Genomic DNA, 16,181 nt, shown 5'->3' with positions numbered 1-16,181 from the left:
GCTCTGACTGGAGTTCACAAGAAGTCACAAATAAAAACCAACATAGAAGATCCCTGGCTTCAGTCTCACACGAAGTTCATGGGTAGGGCCCTACCAAATTCACGGTCAATTTTGGTCAGTTTCATGGTCATAGGATTTTTTTAAATTGTAAATTTAATGATTTTAGATATTTAAATCTGAAATTTCAGTGTTTTTGTTGTAAGGGTCCTAACTCAACTCTGAAGGCAGCAGCGCAAAAGTAAGGGTGGCACAGTATGGTATTGCCACCCTTACTTCTCTGCTGCTGATGGTGCTGCCTTCTGCGCTGCCTTCAGAGCTGGGCGCCCGGCCAGCAGCCACTGCTCTGGAGCCACCCAGCTCTGAAGGCAGCGCAGAAGTAAGGGTGACAATATTGTGACCCCCCCCCGTACAATAACCTTGCAACCCACCCACCCCTACAACCCTCTTTTGGGTCGAGACTCCCAGTTTGAGAAATGTTGGTCTACCCCATGAAATCTGTATAGTATAGGGTAAAAGTACACAAAAGACCAGATTTCACGGTCCATGATGCATTTTTCACAGCCATGAATTTGGTAGGGCCTGACTCCTGGGCAACCCTAAACCATATCTAAACAAAACATGGCTGATGTGGATACTTGTTGCACAAATGGAAAATTAAAGACTCTCCAGTGTGTGACTGTGGTCACCCAGAACAGACCATGGAACATATAACAACTCGATGGCCGATTAACACATACAAAGGAGACATCACAGCAATACGCTCTGCTCCAGACACAATTATCTGGCTTAACCGTCTAAATGTAAAATTATAGTTGTTCTACATTTACGTTAGCCATACAAAGAAGATGATGATCTAGGCACATGGGAATCTTCAATAATAAATTGGTGACAAAAAGAGTCTGATAGATACAGCCCTGATCCTGCAAACACTAAAGCATATGAATTACTTCACACATATTTAGTTCCACTAAATTCATTGTGACTACTGACATGAGTGACGTTACTTATGTGCATAAGGGTTTTCAGGATCAGAGACTGACATTGTATAAAGCAATGGAGATTCTTGAGTTATTATAGAGCAGTGGTAGCTGCAGCATGAGGTTGCCCTCAGACTTTCATTTTAATAAGAGTTCTGTCTCCCAAAACGTTAAGTGACCTAAGCAATGTGAAAAGCAGAATAATTTTCCAAATGAATGGGCTATGTGATAATCAGACCTACTGATCCATTGGTACAAAAGATTGTGAGGTAGGCCATCATCAAGGTTTTGAATGGTTGAGTTAGTCTGGTGAAGTTGGAATGCTTATTGCATTTCAGTATCTGCTGGAGATGGAAGTGAATGCTGTATGGAGTGTGTTAATGACAACAAGGTGATGGGAAGGTAGCAAGGAATGCTGAAGGCTTTTCCCTTAATTTGTTGTTTCCATGTCCATGCTTTCAAGGTTTGTGTGGGTGGGTGGGATGGGTCCGGATGTAACCTTAATAAGCACTAAGCATAGTTTTTGTTTATGTTAATGTTAGTGACAATTGAGGTTTTTTTTACATGATGCCATGAAGACTTGCTGAGGATTTAAGGAATGGCTGTGAGCACAGTTTTACAAATGGAGAAGTATTGCTTTAAAACTTAGAAGTCCAGAAAGCTGGTTATTTAACTTTATAATTTGGTGCTATACTTTGGAAATTGAAAATCCCCTAAACCTGATTTACATAGTACAAACTTTCCAGCCATATCAAAAGAAATGGAAGTGGTGTCTGCTCTCTTGTAATAAAGGAGGTTGGGATGGAGAGCCTGAAGCAAGGAATAAAAAAATAAATCTTCCCAAATGGGAGTGGCCCTGAGAAAGTCAGATTTGGTAACCTCGTCTACACTGTTTCAGGCTGCGTAAACTATGGAAGTGAGTTTTGAAACAATAAAATAAACTAGATTACAGTGTTGTAGTGATGAGGGTGGGTGTCTCAGTGGGTTAAGATGGCTTATAAAGTCCTTTTGTTTACTGTTATGGTATTAAGTGCTGGACTTTGAAAAGTGCTCTGTTCCCTTTGCCCAGCCATTTTCAAGTATTTTGTAAGTATCCTGCTAGAGGTGAGTTTTAAGGCAAGATCCGAAGGACGACTATGTAGTGGCTTTGCAGACTTTTACAGGGAGTTCCTCCGATGCATAAGGGGCAGCAGGGGAATAAGCACAGATGTGTTTGAGGGTAACATGGAAATGGTAGCCTGTAAAGGCTGTCATCTGTAATAACTTAATGCCATGAAGGGCCTAAATAGCAGAGATAAGAAGATTGTGTTGAATGAGAAAGTGGGGCAAGTGGTTGGATGAAAAAGGTGACGAGGGGTGACATGATTGGAGTGATCAAGACAGGAAGATGACTTTGGCAATAGCTTTTTGAATGGACTTAAGGAGGGCAAGATGCCATTCTGATTTGGTGGTGCTATACACACACTTTGTATAGGTGTAAATGACTGCATGAGAGTCAAGGCTGTGGAGAATCAGGCCTGTTGTCTGTTGAGTTCCTACTTTTCCCCAAAATGAAGCAAGCTGCAGAACAGCACAGTTTTAATAGAGTCCCTTCTCTTCAGTTGAAAGCTTTCCTATTAGGATGTAATTAAACATCAAAACAGAAACTTGCATACCCTGTGAGTAATAAGCCAGTGAGTTAAAAACCCAGCCCAACAGTACAAGATTGCTTCCTTACTCACAATAGTCCCTGATTTTCCTTTCCTTCTAAATTCTCCAGAGCAGTGGGCAGGTACCTTCCCTAGTGGGCAGGGCCTAGCCTCACCAGCAGACTGAACTCCAATCTCAGTCTCTGCTTTTTGTGAACAAGTACCAGGGGATTCCCCTGTCCTTGCACTAGGTGGGATTTACCTGTAATAATGGACGTCCTCTTTCTATGAACAGGGACCTAGTGGAAGGATGAGGCTTCCCTGTCATCACAAACACTACCCCAGGAACATGGTGATTCCCTTGGTGTCTGTCTAAAAAAGGTATAACCTTCCCATCCCTCCTTGTAGCTTTAAGGAATGGCTTGGTAGAGCTCTCTTACTATGGTCCTGAGAATGTGTTCACAATGAGTGGAAGGGATAGATGGAGTGGAGTGGAGTGGAGGTGGGTGTGGAATGAGCAGGTGCAAATTGCATGAGTACTGGATTGTATGAAATGCATGTGTGAAGTGAGGTGTAGGTCAGTGTAAATGCGTGCAAATTTATGCAGATTCATACAAATTAAAATGTACTTTTAATTTTCGAACATTGGTAGGTATGCACATACATTACTTGACACTGGGCCCTGTCATATTTGGGGCAGCCCTGGCCCTGTGAGTATAGCCCTGTGTGGATACAAAATTTGTATCTGCATCTGATCTGCAATCTGCAAAAATGACCTGCAGATGCAGATATCCGCGGATATAAAGCTGGTATCCGCGGATTTGCAAGGCTCTACTGTGTGGTCTCCCATACCTATCAGCAGAATCACCCCAGTATTGCCAACCCCAAACATTAAATCATGAATCAGCCCCTCTCACTCTGCCAAAGATTGGTTCAAGGGCTGGAAGGAAGGTTCCTTGCAAGTCCTTTCTCCTTAAGCATCAGTGCAGGGCCAGGCAGATATTAGTCATAGAAAACAAATTTTAAATTCATATTTGCAAGGATTCACACCAGAAATCTCAATCATATGTTTATCCAGTCAGGGAATAGAAATATGCCATGCTGTATACATGCTGTTAAAACAATTAATGTTTTCAAATGTGACTATTAAATGCTTGAAACAATACTTGCAGCAAGCAGTTTGCAGACAATCCATGGACTGAAATATGTCCATATCAAATATTAAATAATTTCAAACAATGTACTGAAATCACCATCTCTTTGAATGTACTTCAAAAATAGGAAAAGGGGGCTAAATTTCTTCAAGAAATTGTACTGCCATCAGCATATCTTCTACACCCACTTTCCTCTGTGTCTCCCTCCTGTTCTCCGTAATCTCCTCCTTGCCCCATCAGTCCCTTCTCACTCCCACTCTTCAGCCCAGTTTCCTAACCACATATCATATGGGTGGCCATCTTCCGTGAGAGAACCTGACTTTAATACCACTGGACAGCATAAAGTGTGGCATTCATCTTTATTAGGGGGCAGCTTCACTGCCACCTGAATGCTGTAGGAAAAGCGTAGCCGTCTTGACCCAGGTTTCAGTCCCAGTGGTTTCAGTCCCATTGAAAGTAATGGGAAATGGCAGCCATGTAGAATAAGGGCAAAAGTTTCTGCCAGAAATCAGGAGATAATGAGTAACTATAAAGAACCCAACAAATAACACAAGATTCATGGTAACACTTTGAGAGTTTAGCTGAATTCCACACATGCTTGCAAGAAGGCAAATCCCTTGAATTCACTGAGCATTTATTTTGGCAGGGAAGACTTCAATTAAGATTCTCTTTAATATTCATAACATGCATCCGATGAAGTGGGCTGTAGCTCACAAAAGCTTATGCTCAAATAAATTTGTTAGTCTCTAAGGTGCCACAAGTACTCCTTTTCTTTTTGCATATATCCTCATGTGAGGCTTCCTTTCCCTCAGGTGATTGAATAGTTCCACCACAGAATGTTACACCAGTGTTTTACATCATAACTCATGGCTTTTTTTTTTTTTACTTTAATAGGATTCAGAAAGATTCAGTTTGGAATGCAAATTAATATCTCTATTTCTGTTTTCGCACACTCAGAATTAACACCATTGAGTTCCCAGGTACTTCTGTATCCTTTGTACCTGGGACTGGGATTAAACTATCAGTTGGACATGCTTCGCAAAGCATCAGTGCAAATCGGTGAATAGAAACCTGGCTGTTGTAAGTATAGTACTGTGTACCCCAGAAACAGTCTTTTGGAAAGAGAATTAAAATGGAAAATATACAGTGTAGTTACTAATTGAACCTTTCGATGCATAAGGAGGTCATATGTTTTTTATCAGTTTACACCAACATGTTCATATAGCCCTCTCAAGTTGAGACAGTCCCTTCCTGTGCAACCTTAATTCAACCCTGTTGTGCATGTGCTTATACTGTCTTTAATTGATTGAATATTATTTTTTCCATATTATTTTTGCATCTGTGTTTTAATGTAGATTTGTTGTAATTTTCTAACTTTAAAATAAAATGGAATTTCTATTGTTTTTGTTTATTCTATGGAACCATATTGACCCCAACTTAGGTCATCAGCAGCGTCTGGACCTTTAGATCCACAGCACAGATCTCTAACTCTAACTGGTGCTGTAGTAGGCTATTATCCTTGCTATCCACCAGGCACTAAACATGGATGAGACCCACACTTTGCCAATGGGTTCCACAGCTATTTCCTGACAGCAGAAGAAAACAGGGACTCATTCCTCCTGGGTTCATTTCAAGATTCTGAAAGGGAATGTACTCCAGTGGTTATACAGCCCTATACCCCATTCCCCCAGACTTTCTCTGTCCCCTCTTCTCTTATCTGCCCCTTGGCTATAAAGAAGAATTTACTGAATTCAGTAGCATAGATAATTATCTTCTCTCAAGTACTTAAAATGTTTCCTTCAATTGCAGTCCTACAGCTCTTGCGCCAGTGTGATCACAGATCTGAGAGTTGTGAAAGACTTGTAATTGGAATTAGTTAGAAAATGGATCAGAAAGTCGTTGTGAAATTGTGGCATTTAGTAACCTTGCTAAATCCCAGCATAATTCTAAAACTCATGCCCAGGAACAAGTGTGTGAAATCAGCTTCTTTACAGAAGCCACCACTATAATCTACTTTTAATCATTACATAATGTGGAGAGGGAGTTTTCATCATCTTGATGAAAGAATCAGTCTCTTTGAACTTGGCAAATCAGGAGTTTCTTGGGTGTTCTCTAAAAGTAGATCTTTCAACTGACTTTGTTCTTATGTGTGCAGCACAGACTTTGGAGCAGCTACAGCGTCCGTTTCAGAAATGTTTATCACAGTAATCTTCAGAATCTCACGGGATAACACGGGCTGCCTGTCAATGTTGCTTCACAGCTGCCAGATAAGTATTAGTGGTATTAAACTCAACTTTAATGGAGGAACAAAGTATGTGCAAGAGATTTTCTACAGTCACTCACTCTGGTGAAAAGTTAGCAGAGTCAACGGTGCAAGGCCCTCTTGTCAAAATTAGGAACCCAAATACTTGTGTTAGAAGTCCAAATGCAGGACATAAGTTCTTAACTTAGGCAGCAGAGTTTGGAATTAGATTTTTTCAGAGAAATGTTTGAAAACACAATCTTCTTTACAGGATATGCAACATGTGTCGTTTGTTCCTACTATCTCTTGTAAACTCTATCTTGTGTGTACATATGCACAAACCCTGAATTAGGCAAACAAACTATGTGAATATGGGTTTTGTGAAAGTAACTCCTATGATTTTGTGTGTGTTAGTGTGCAAATGATTTGTTCATGCAAAGTTGCATGCACACAGTTGGAGTCCAAATTGAGGCTCCTTTGAAAATATAACCCACAACATCTGACAAGATCAATCGGCTTATTTTTTCATGGAACAAACAATGTTTGGATGAAGTTCACACCTAGGAATTTAAAAATTGATAAGTCCAAAGAAAACATAAATTAGTGGTCACAGTTTCAATAGTTTGGTATGTGTTGGAGCTTTTTTTAGACTGTGAGAGAAAGAATGTGGATAAGTGAGCAATCCCTACAGCTATTTCAACATCAGGATTCCTTACTTTCCAAATAGACTACTAATTCTCACCCTTAGGTAAGACTAGTCCTGTAATATGTCTGAGATTCATGAGCAGAAATAATCAACTGCCCAGTCATCTTACTCCATGATAGTGTTTTTCACTTCTGCTTCGTTTTAGCCTATACAGCATTGAAATGATCTTCATTCAAAAGGTGGTCTTGCAGTTTTCAGATTTCGTGCAAGTCCATTATACACTGGGATACTATCCTACTACAGGTTATTAGGGTAGCCTCAAGCCTAGATATTAGATTTCATGTAGCTCTAATTAGCCATGAATATATTGAAATAAAATGTTCTAATAACTGAAACAATGGTAAAGTCCTTTCTGTTCTTTTTCTCCAGCTGGTTGTATAATCTCTTTACTGCTTACCTAGAGAAGCCCAGCAATACCATCTTAGAAAGAAATGCAAGTCTTTAAAGATCGTTTCAGAGGAAGGGCGTAAAGAATAGCTGAAATTGCATTACCTCCGAGGCCACAGCCTTGAACTTAGTTGAGGAGTAACCTGACAAAATATAACTTTACTCTAGTCTGATTAACCCTGTGTCACTTTTATTGCCTGGAACTAGCTCCCATGGCTCTTCTTTGACATGATGTAAAAGTTCAGTACCTGTGACAGTTGTAATGACACTTACCAATATGGTTTGTATGTCATGCTCAGTTATTTTTTGAACAAATGGCATTGTCACAAATCTGTGACCATCTATTATTTATATTATCGTAGCGCCTATGAGACCTAGTCACAGATCAGAACCCCTTTGTGCTGTGTGCTGAACAAACAAAGAACAAAAAGACAGTCTCTGCCCCAAAGGGCTTACAATCTAAGTACCTAGAGACTTCACAGTTGACTCCTAAACTGCATACATGGAGCCTGAAGGAAAGAACATAGACTCAGACATTCCAGAAAGAAAGTTCTCTACAACTAGTAGTACAGGAAAATCACCCTCTGTGATTTTTCGGCAGTATTGAACTTTACATTATGCTGTTTGGGAGCCTGACGTTAGCGAGAGAATCACAACTGCTGGAGCCGGCATGACTCGGAAAGAGAGAAGGGTTCAGATACACACTAGCCAGTATGTTACAGTGTCCTCTGCATGTTCTCATACAGCTGTGCCTGAACATCAAACATAAAATCCAGACGATGGATGCAGAGCTTAGAACCCTTAAGGGTGAGTCTCCAACACTTCTTTTCTTTCCATTTCTATTTTTGTGCTATTCAGTTTGTAGCCTTCTCATTGGATGCTGCCCACGATGCTGTTTAATTGCATGTGTTCAAAAATTACCCCAGCACAGACAAATGTCAGTTATGGGAGTGTGAGCGGTGAAAAAATATCTGAGTGATTCTAGGACTAATCCATTCCCCCCACAACCTCCGAATTAGAATGTTCATATTTCATCTGTGATAACTGCAGGAGAGTTTTAATCCATCAACCTACCACAACTGGTGCTGTGTTATTTCTTCAGATTATGCAGTTTACAAGAATTTTCATACATGTCACCTTTGGCCACTGTAGTGTGGATTCCGTGCTACAAGAAAATCCATTTAGCAGTAATTCACTAGATAGTCTGCAATCATAATACCCTGCCTTGACTGTGATTTTATCAAATCTCGCAAATTAGGCTGGTCAGTTCTTGGATGTGAGTCATCCAAGGAACCAGGTTGCCACTGGAAAGATGTTAAATGGCACATTTCTCTTCCAGTGCCACAGCATGTCATTAACAGACACTGAAAACATCTAGCATCTGCCTTTTTGAAGGCATGTAAAAGTGAGATCCTTACTACTAAGATCCTACACCGTTTTTTGCAAGAATAGGGATATTACTTATGGTATCCTAATCGCATTCAATGTCCGAATGTGTAATTACATTCTGTATACCTAAAATTCCTCCTGTAGTTTAAACTGGGTATGGCATTTTTCATTTCCTTTCCTAAATTGGTTAATGTGGCTGAGCTCTGTCAAACCGTTGCCCCTTTACACATGGGAGACAGCAGCATTTCAGTGTTAGAGGTGAACTGACTGTGTACACTTGTATTGATTAGTTTAGAAGTCATAGCTTTTATTAAATGTAACTGCTTTCTTCTATATTTTTATTTAAATAAAGGGTAGCTTTAGAAAGAGTTTCTATTAAATATAGTGATGGCAATCCAGATTTGAAAATTTTGTCATTCCTGTGGAGAACAATAAAAATCACCACAGCTTATCATGACTGCCACAGTGGAACAAAAAACAAGAGCCAAAACAGAGAAGCCAGAAGGATTCTTCTGGCACATCTGCATCTTTCCCACAAAGGCACATGTATACATAGCCAGACCAACAGCCACGTGGACTGGCTCAGCCATTGGTAACTGATAAGGAGAAAAGAAGCTTAACTTTTAATTTATAATCAAATGTGAGTGTAGTGGTTCCACAAGTGGACCAGTCTGCAGCCTCGTCCAAGAGAAAGATAACAAAATTATGTTCGCAACTTTGGCATTTGCAGCCTGGAAAGTGAACGTCCTGTCCTGCAAATCCTTGTTCAGCATGAAGTAGGGACCACAAGATTATTGTGCTCCATCGCAGTTATGAATGAAGAGTACATATGGGCACAAGTTAGGTTAAGCATAGGTCATAGTCCTCCATGCAGAGAGGTGATAGATCTCAAGCCCCTCATTTGCCTGTTTTCTTACTCACAAGAAAGCAGGGTAAAAGAAACAAAGTTTAGATAAAAAGAAAAGGAGTACTTGTGGCACCTTAGAGACTAACAAATTTATTAGAGCATAAGCTTTCGTGAGCTACAGCTCACTTCATCTTATGCTCTAATAAATTTGTTAGTCTCTAAGGTGCCACAAGTACTCCTTTTCTTTTTGCGAATACAGACTAACACGGCTGCTACTCTGAAAAAAGTTTGGATAGAAAGTAGACATATCTAAGCAAACACAGGCTAAGTACAATTCTTAGCATGCAGACAAGGCATTTAGCTATATACTCCCTTCTTTAGCTATGCTGTGTGTATTAGGCAAGAATAACTTGGTGGTCACACAGCAGTGGTCTCATTACTGCAGGATTGGGTTCTCCCGCATTCCCCATTCTGCTCATCGCTCTTTAGCTTGTGCTTGTATGACCCACACCACACACTTGCACTGAGCAGGATCCATCCCTTTATCTTAGCCCTTCTGAAAATATGTCCCTCACTCATCTACTTACTGGAACTGCAAAATGCAAAACTGAAATGCTCACTGAAAACCAGCTCAATAGAGTAACTTCTTCATCTATAAAGGCCTGAATTGGCAAGGTGCTGAGCACTCACAACTATCATTAAGGTCTCTGGGAGTAAAAGACAGTATCTTTTGGGATGTGCCCAGCATCTTGAAGGATTAATGCCTAAAATGCACCCCCGGGTGTAGTCACCACATATTGGAATCTATGCTCTGTCTATGAACACACAATGTCCATGGGAATTGTGGCAGACATGGAAGAGAACAGATCCTGAGTCCAGTAGTTAACTATCTAATATACTGAAGATAGATCTAAACCACTTTTCATAATTTAGGGGAAAAAAATCCCCAAACTCATATTGTCTGATAATATGCTATCTGCAATTGTGAATAACATCCCCATGTCTTCAGCACTGATTGACAGCTTCATAAATGCTAATGTTGTCTTTTTAAAATATGAAGTAGCAGCAGTGGTAATATTGAAGGAGCATTTAGGATCCTCAAGCATGGATTAGGGTCCCATTGTGCTAGGTGCAGTACAAACCCACATGCCAGAGACAGTCCCTATCTTAGTTCTGATGTTTTGAAACAGTAATTTTCTTTATTTTAGATCAAATTGTAGTGTCCCATAATAACAGGATTGTGGGGAAAGTGGTCAACTAAGGGCTGGTGGGACAAGTGGAGCATTAGGTCTGAATCAGTATTGAATAATGGAGTTTGCAAAAGAAGTATCTTGGGTTCTTAACTATAAACTTCTGTTCTGATTTTTTTCTCCCTACTTGCGTTGAACATCTTTGAATTTTTCTTCTCTGAGAACTAGCCTTTGCTTTTAATTAAACATAACTGGCTGTGTTACACTTTTTTGATAATGGATGTTTTATTTTGTCCACCACCCTTACAGTTCTAATCCAGATTGATGCCTTTGCCCAAATGGACTACTCCCTAGTTAACCCTCCGGCATCCTTCAGATCATACATCGATTTGGACTTAAAGGTAATTAATTGCCTTTAATGCTAGTTGTCTGGAACCATGCTCTTTAATTGGCATGGTTGCTTTTGTTTTGCCTTTAGCCAGGTAAGCCATTCTAAAGCAATGTTTAATTTGGATATTTTGGTCACCAATTCAGTTTCAGAAACCAGATGTGATCATTCAGTAAACTGACTGTTGGTCAATTATCCATAACAAGAGAAAACAGTAAAAGAAGGCTGAAGAAGTTAGAGGCAAAGAAAGAGAAAATAAAAGGTTAAAATCGGAGAGTAGCTGACCAACCCTGGCAAAAGAGGGAGGTAGCCTTCTGGGGCCCAGTCATTGTTTCAGTTGGGCACATCAAACTCCTTGATGGAAATACCAGGTTCCCGGAATGAATCAAGAGGGAGAGGCCCTTGAAAGAGAGAAAGCAAAGTCAAAAGTGCACTACTAAGACTTATCACCATGTGACATCCCTTCAGCTAAGGGAAATGTGATGGGAAATGCATCCAACTACCAAGGCTGTGATAAATGGTAAGATTTTGTTTTCATGCTACATAAAGTATAATATAAATATAATAAAAAGAAAAGGAGTACTTGTGGCACCTTAGAGACTAACAAATTTATTAGAGCATAAGCTTTCGTGAGCTACAGCTCACTTGTGGCACCTTAGAGACTAACAAATTTATTAGAGCATAAGCTTTCGTAAGCTACAGCTCACTTCATCGGATGCATCCGATGAAGTGAGCTGTAGCTCACGAAAGCTTATGCTCTAATAAATTTGTTAGTCTCTAAGGTGCCACAAGTACTCCTTTTCTTTTTGCGAATACAGACTAACACGGCTGCTACTCTGAAACCTATAAATATAATAGTTTGGGAAAACATGGTTTGTTTGTTTTTTAATATGCTAAATAATGTTTCATGGTCATTTTATTTATTTTTAAACTCTTTTTGTAAATACCTAATTAGTATATTATTGTAGATTACTTCAGAGTCTAGACCCTTCAGAGTTTCTTTATATTTAGTGCTATAGTTAATCCTGGGATATCAGGCTTTTTCTGTATTACTGTTTCTTTGTACATCATCAGTGCTGCATAGTCAGCATTGGCTACCATTGTTCTGTGGGTGCAATTCAAGCTGTTGACTTTGAGCTATAAAACACCATATAGTTCAGGTCCTGGCTACCAATGGATCACACCAAGGAAGGATTCTCCCTATGTAGGTGTCCCTCGATAATATAGGGCCTCTGTAGTAGCTACTCCATTGCCGCTCCTTCAACTCCTTTGGTAAAGAGGATGGGGCTAGGGCATCCTGGCAAATCCTGAGGGCTGTTGGCAGCCAACTTAGTTTAGAGCATCCTGAGATTGCTGTATTCTATTCCAGGCAAGCACAGAACTGGGACCAACATCTGAGGATACATGGGGCTCCTTGGTGGCCCCCCTCCTAAACTGTGCCCAGTTCTCCTGGGATACAACTGAAAATCTGGCTCTCGTCTCCTTGTGCATCTGGCAATTGATTCACCCACATAGTCTTTGCAGTGACTGTGGACCAGAGGATTGCCTTCAGTCCAAGGGATAGAAAGGAAACACTAGTAACAGTTCCCAGATTTGAACTCTAGGAGGATGGAAGCAGAGTGTTCTCTATGAAGGGTCTTCTGCTCTGGAAGAACTTGACTTTGGTGACTTTCAAGGTATGCTGTCAGCCTATTTGCTTGCTCAGGTTTTTCTTTAGTAGCTTGAGTTTCTCTCCTGGTTTGGGGAAGAGGAGGAAGATATTTTATTGGCAACTATAGTTAACATGTCCAGAGATTCTAACAGGCACTGATTTTATAAATCAAAATAAATCACAATAGTGTTTTACATGGCACAATCTATCCTGTTGGAAATCATATTGACCCCCACTTTGTGCCAGCCCCATTCACTCTTCCAAACAAAAGTAACAGCATGCTCTACCTTAGAGTCTCTGAGTATTTCTTTGACTGCCTTATTCACTTGCTACACAGCAGGGGCTGTCAACATCACCATCTCAAAACAGGTGAGTAGAACTTACTGGTGATATAATTACAAATGTTTCAGTTGTGTAGGTGGTCAGAGAAGGAGTTTTTACAGATCATTTTGCAGAGTAATTTTCAAATTCAGAGATGTCCATTACACTTATCTACCTGTTGTAAATGTGATCCATGGCATTACATTAACTCTGTTTCCCCATTTTACAGAATCTGAATTTCTCAGGCCAGTTTAGGTACTGTGCAAGATACAAAGGGATACACATCACAGATCTGATTCACATGCTCCTTCACCTGAGTGTGTGGGGGATGGGGCAGAAAGAGCCATGGAAAGCTATCTCTGCATGCGCTCTATTGCTTTGACCAAATAGTGGAGAAAGGGCATGAGTCAAGAAAAAAAAGTGTGTGTTTATCCTACTGCTGCATTCTGGCATGCTAAGCCCCGCAATAGACATACTTTCTGTGCTTAGAGCTGGAATAAGTCCTTAGAGAGCAGCAAAGATGGGATGGGAAGCCAGTGTGAGGAGACGGATCAGTCACTAAATGGGAGAAGAACACAGAGATCACTCTGAGAACCCTACTGCTTTGCTGGCAATGTTGGAAAGGTTTTCCAAGTGGGTTTTGCTGACTGAAACACTAATAGAAGGGACCTGTGTAACTGGCTGTGCCTGTAGGCTGAGTAGATGGTGATGCAGAGCACAGCAGCTGAGCACAAGCAGAGTTTTCAGTCCTATCTTTTGTGAGTTCAGTATATCCCAGCTAATGGAGCCTATGGGCCAGAATACTGAACCTGTACTTTTCAAGAGGTACTGTTCTTTTTCTCCAATATGTATTTTGATGCATATTAATGAGAATTTTATCCCTCACTTCTGCCTTGATGCACTGTAACTTCCCCTGGGAATATCCCCAGGGGCAAAGGACACTAGAACAAGGATGGGGATGAACTAAAATGGCAGTAAACAGAATGATTTCCTGGATGTGAATCTGATGCAGGATGGCTAATTTTTCATTTGTTTGCAGCTCTCCACTAACTTTAATCTAACTACAGCGACATTTGGCAGTATCATTCCTGAGGTAGGTATCTTTTCTTTCACTAACCTTTAAGAAACTGCAGCAGCTAATCCCCATGTGGATGTTGTCTAAATACTGGCTAATTTCCAAAGGTAATTACCTAGAACACAGAAGATCATGTTCTGCCTTCAGATACATCCACATTACTTCCACTGAATTTGGGGATTGAACATGCATGTCTGTGGCAGAATTTGCAGGGTATTAGGAGTTTACTATTAAACCCTGGGGTGGTTTTTGTTTTTGTTTGTTTGTTTGGGGTTTTTTTTGCGTTTTTGCAAGAGAATGGGCTCTTCAAGAGGATGAAATCAAAATATATTACCACCTCATTTGTCTGATGCTCAATTTTCCTAACATGCTGGTTATAAAATAGTAGGTTGTGCCCCCAAACATCTCTCCATTACATTGAAAATGGCCTTGATTTCTGGTGACCTCAATATCCCAAGCTTTTAAAGTGTCACCCATAATATTCCGATAATGAAGGCGTGGTTGTATATTATTTTACACAAACCCCAGATGAAGCAGAAAGCAGCCAGCTCACCAAATGGCTTCAGTACGTACCTAATAAAAAGGTCTAGTGCTTGCATTTCAGATCATAAAAAGAAATTGTATAAGTGCTTGTGTCTAACAGGATCCCATTCTGTGTATATGGTAACAAAAGACTTTTCTCCCCTGCAGATAGCGAATACCAGGGTCAGTCTGACATATTTGAACAGAAGCTGATTACTCATTACATCTGAAGAGTTAACACAGAACAGCTTGATATGAGACCATAAAAGGCTCAGGAAGCAACATCAATGATCCCAGCAGTCAGACATAGGAGGACTTTATTGCGTCCGCCTAGCTGTGCAGTCCAGCCTATTGGACTTTTTGCTAAGATGTTAGGATCCTGGGCTCTGTAGTGATAACGGGGGCCTGGTCGGCCTTCCCCAGTTGTGAGCCTAACACTGGGAAAGTGGGTAAATGTTTATAAAGTGTCAAAATAACTTATAACAAAGAATGTTGATGGGGAAAAAGCACAAAGGGGAGACAGACAGGTCTTTTTGTTTACACTATTGATATGATTCAAGGACTGTTAAGATCATGCCTGGTAAATAAGAGAGATTTGGGACTGGAAGTCAATGGACCAAAATGGGTGCGTCAGAAATTAGATCTAATTGGTGAATGTAATAATGGGATGGGCTATTCCACTCATCTCTTCCTTTTGAGGTCCTTAAAAAAAGACACTTTGGGGAAGAAAACTTGCTTCCATGATAATGGCTAACTGAAAGACAAGAGAACAGAAAGGAGAGAGCTTCACCATCATGGCTACCATTGTCTCCTGGGACCCAGGGATCCACCGTAACACCGTTGGACCTTCTTCACCCTAATCCTAATAGATGTCTTGACCAGAGTGGGCTAGAGAGAGGGAACCAGATGACATCACGATCTCTACCAGCTGTACTTAAGTTCTGAACACCATCCAGGATATGAGACTTTATCCTTCCTACCCCTATACTTTTCCTTCCCCACCTTATTTCTTCTCTTTCCTGTCTCTCTCCTGCCTTCGGTTTAGTAAGAGTCTGGGTTAGTAAGAGCCAAGATTGTATATTTTGCAACACTGCTGTAAGCCTATGGCTAACGAGGCAATTAAAACCAATGCCCTAAACAGCCTGACACTGGTATGAGTCTGCCAGGTCTCGGAGTAACTGATGAAATCATGTGCTTTGTTTGTGTGTTGTGTTTGTTTTTTGTTTTGTTTTGTTTTTTTTTCCAGCAGTGAGATTGCAAGTGAGAGTCAACATCAGACATAAGCTTAGGTGCCAACTTCCTCTCTACCCCAGGGGGTGCTCAACCCCCTCCCATCCCAGGCCTGCCCTTACTCTGCCCCTTCCTCCTAGCCCCCACCCCACCTCTTCCCAGCCTCACCCCCACTCCACCCCTTCCCCCAAGCCCTCACCTCTTCCCACTCTGCCCCCGCCCTGCCTCTTCCCGCCCCCTCCCCCAAATGTGCCCTATCTCCACTCCTCCCTCTCCCTCCTGGTGCCTCCTGCATGCTGTGGAACAGCTGACTGCAGCAGTCGGAAGGCACTGGGAGGGAGGGGGAGGAGTTGATCAGTGGGGCTACTGGCAGGCGGGAGGCACTGGGGAAAGGGGGAAGCTTGGTTGCCCCTGGGTGCTAAGCACCCACTAATTTTTTTCGGTGGGAGCATTCACAGAGTCAGCACCTATGGA

The 16,181-nt window shown here is 41.1% G+C and overlaps 1 long non-coding RNA gene across 1 annotated transcript; it reads left to right on the top strand.

The window, feature by feature from the left end:
- Nucleotides 1-1,929: 1,929 nt before the first annotated feature.
- LOC119843046 lies at nucleotides 1,930-15,779 on the top strand. The gene is made up of 5 exons (XR_006283008.1): nucleotides 1,930-2,986; nucleotides 4,740-4,839; nucleotides 10,830-10,921; nucleotides 13,920-13,973; nucleotides 14,646-15,779. It is a non-coding gene; the product is annotated as an uncharacterized LOC119843046 (long non-coding RNA).
- Nucleotides 15,780-16,181: the final 402 nt, after the last annotated feature.

This window comes from Dermochelys coriacea, chromosome 1 (assembly GCF_009764565.3).
Source record: "Dermochelys coriacea isolate rDerCor1 chromosome 1, rDerCor1.pri.v4, whole genome shotgun sequence".
NCBI lineage: Eukaryota > Metazoa > Chordata > Testudines > Dermochelyidae > Dermochelys > Dermochelys coriacea.
Note: the sequence above shows the minus strand (reverse complement) of the source record. Positions and strands in the feature narration are given on the sequence as shown.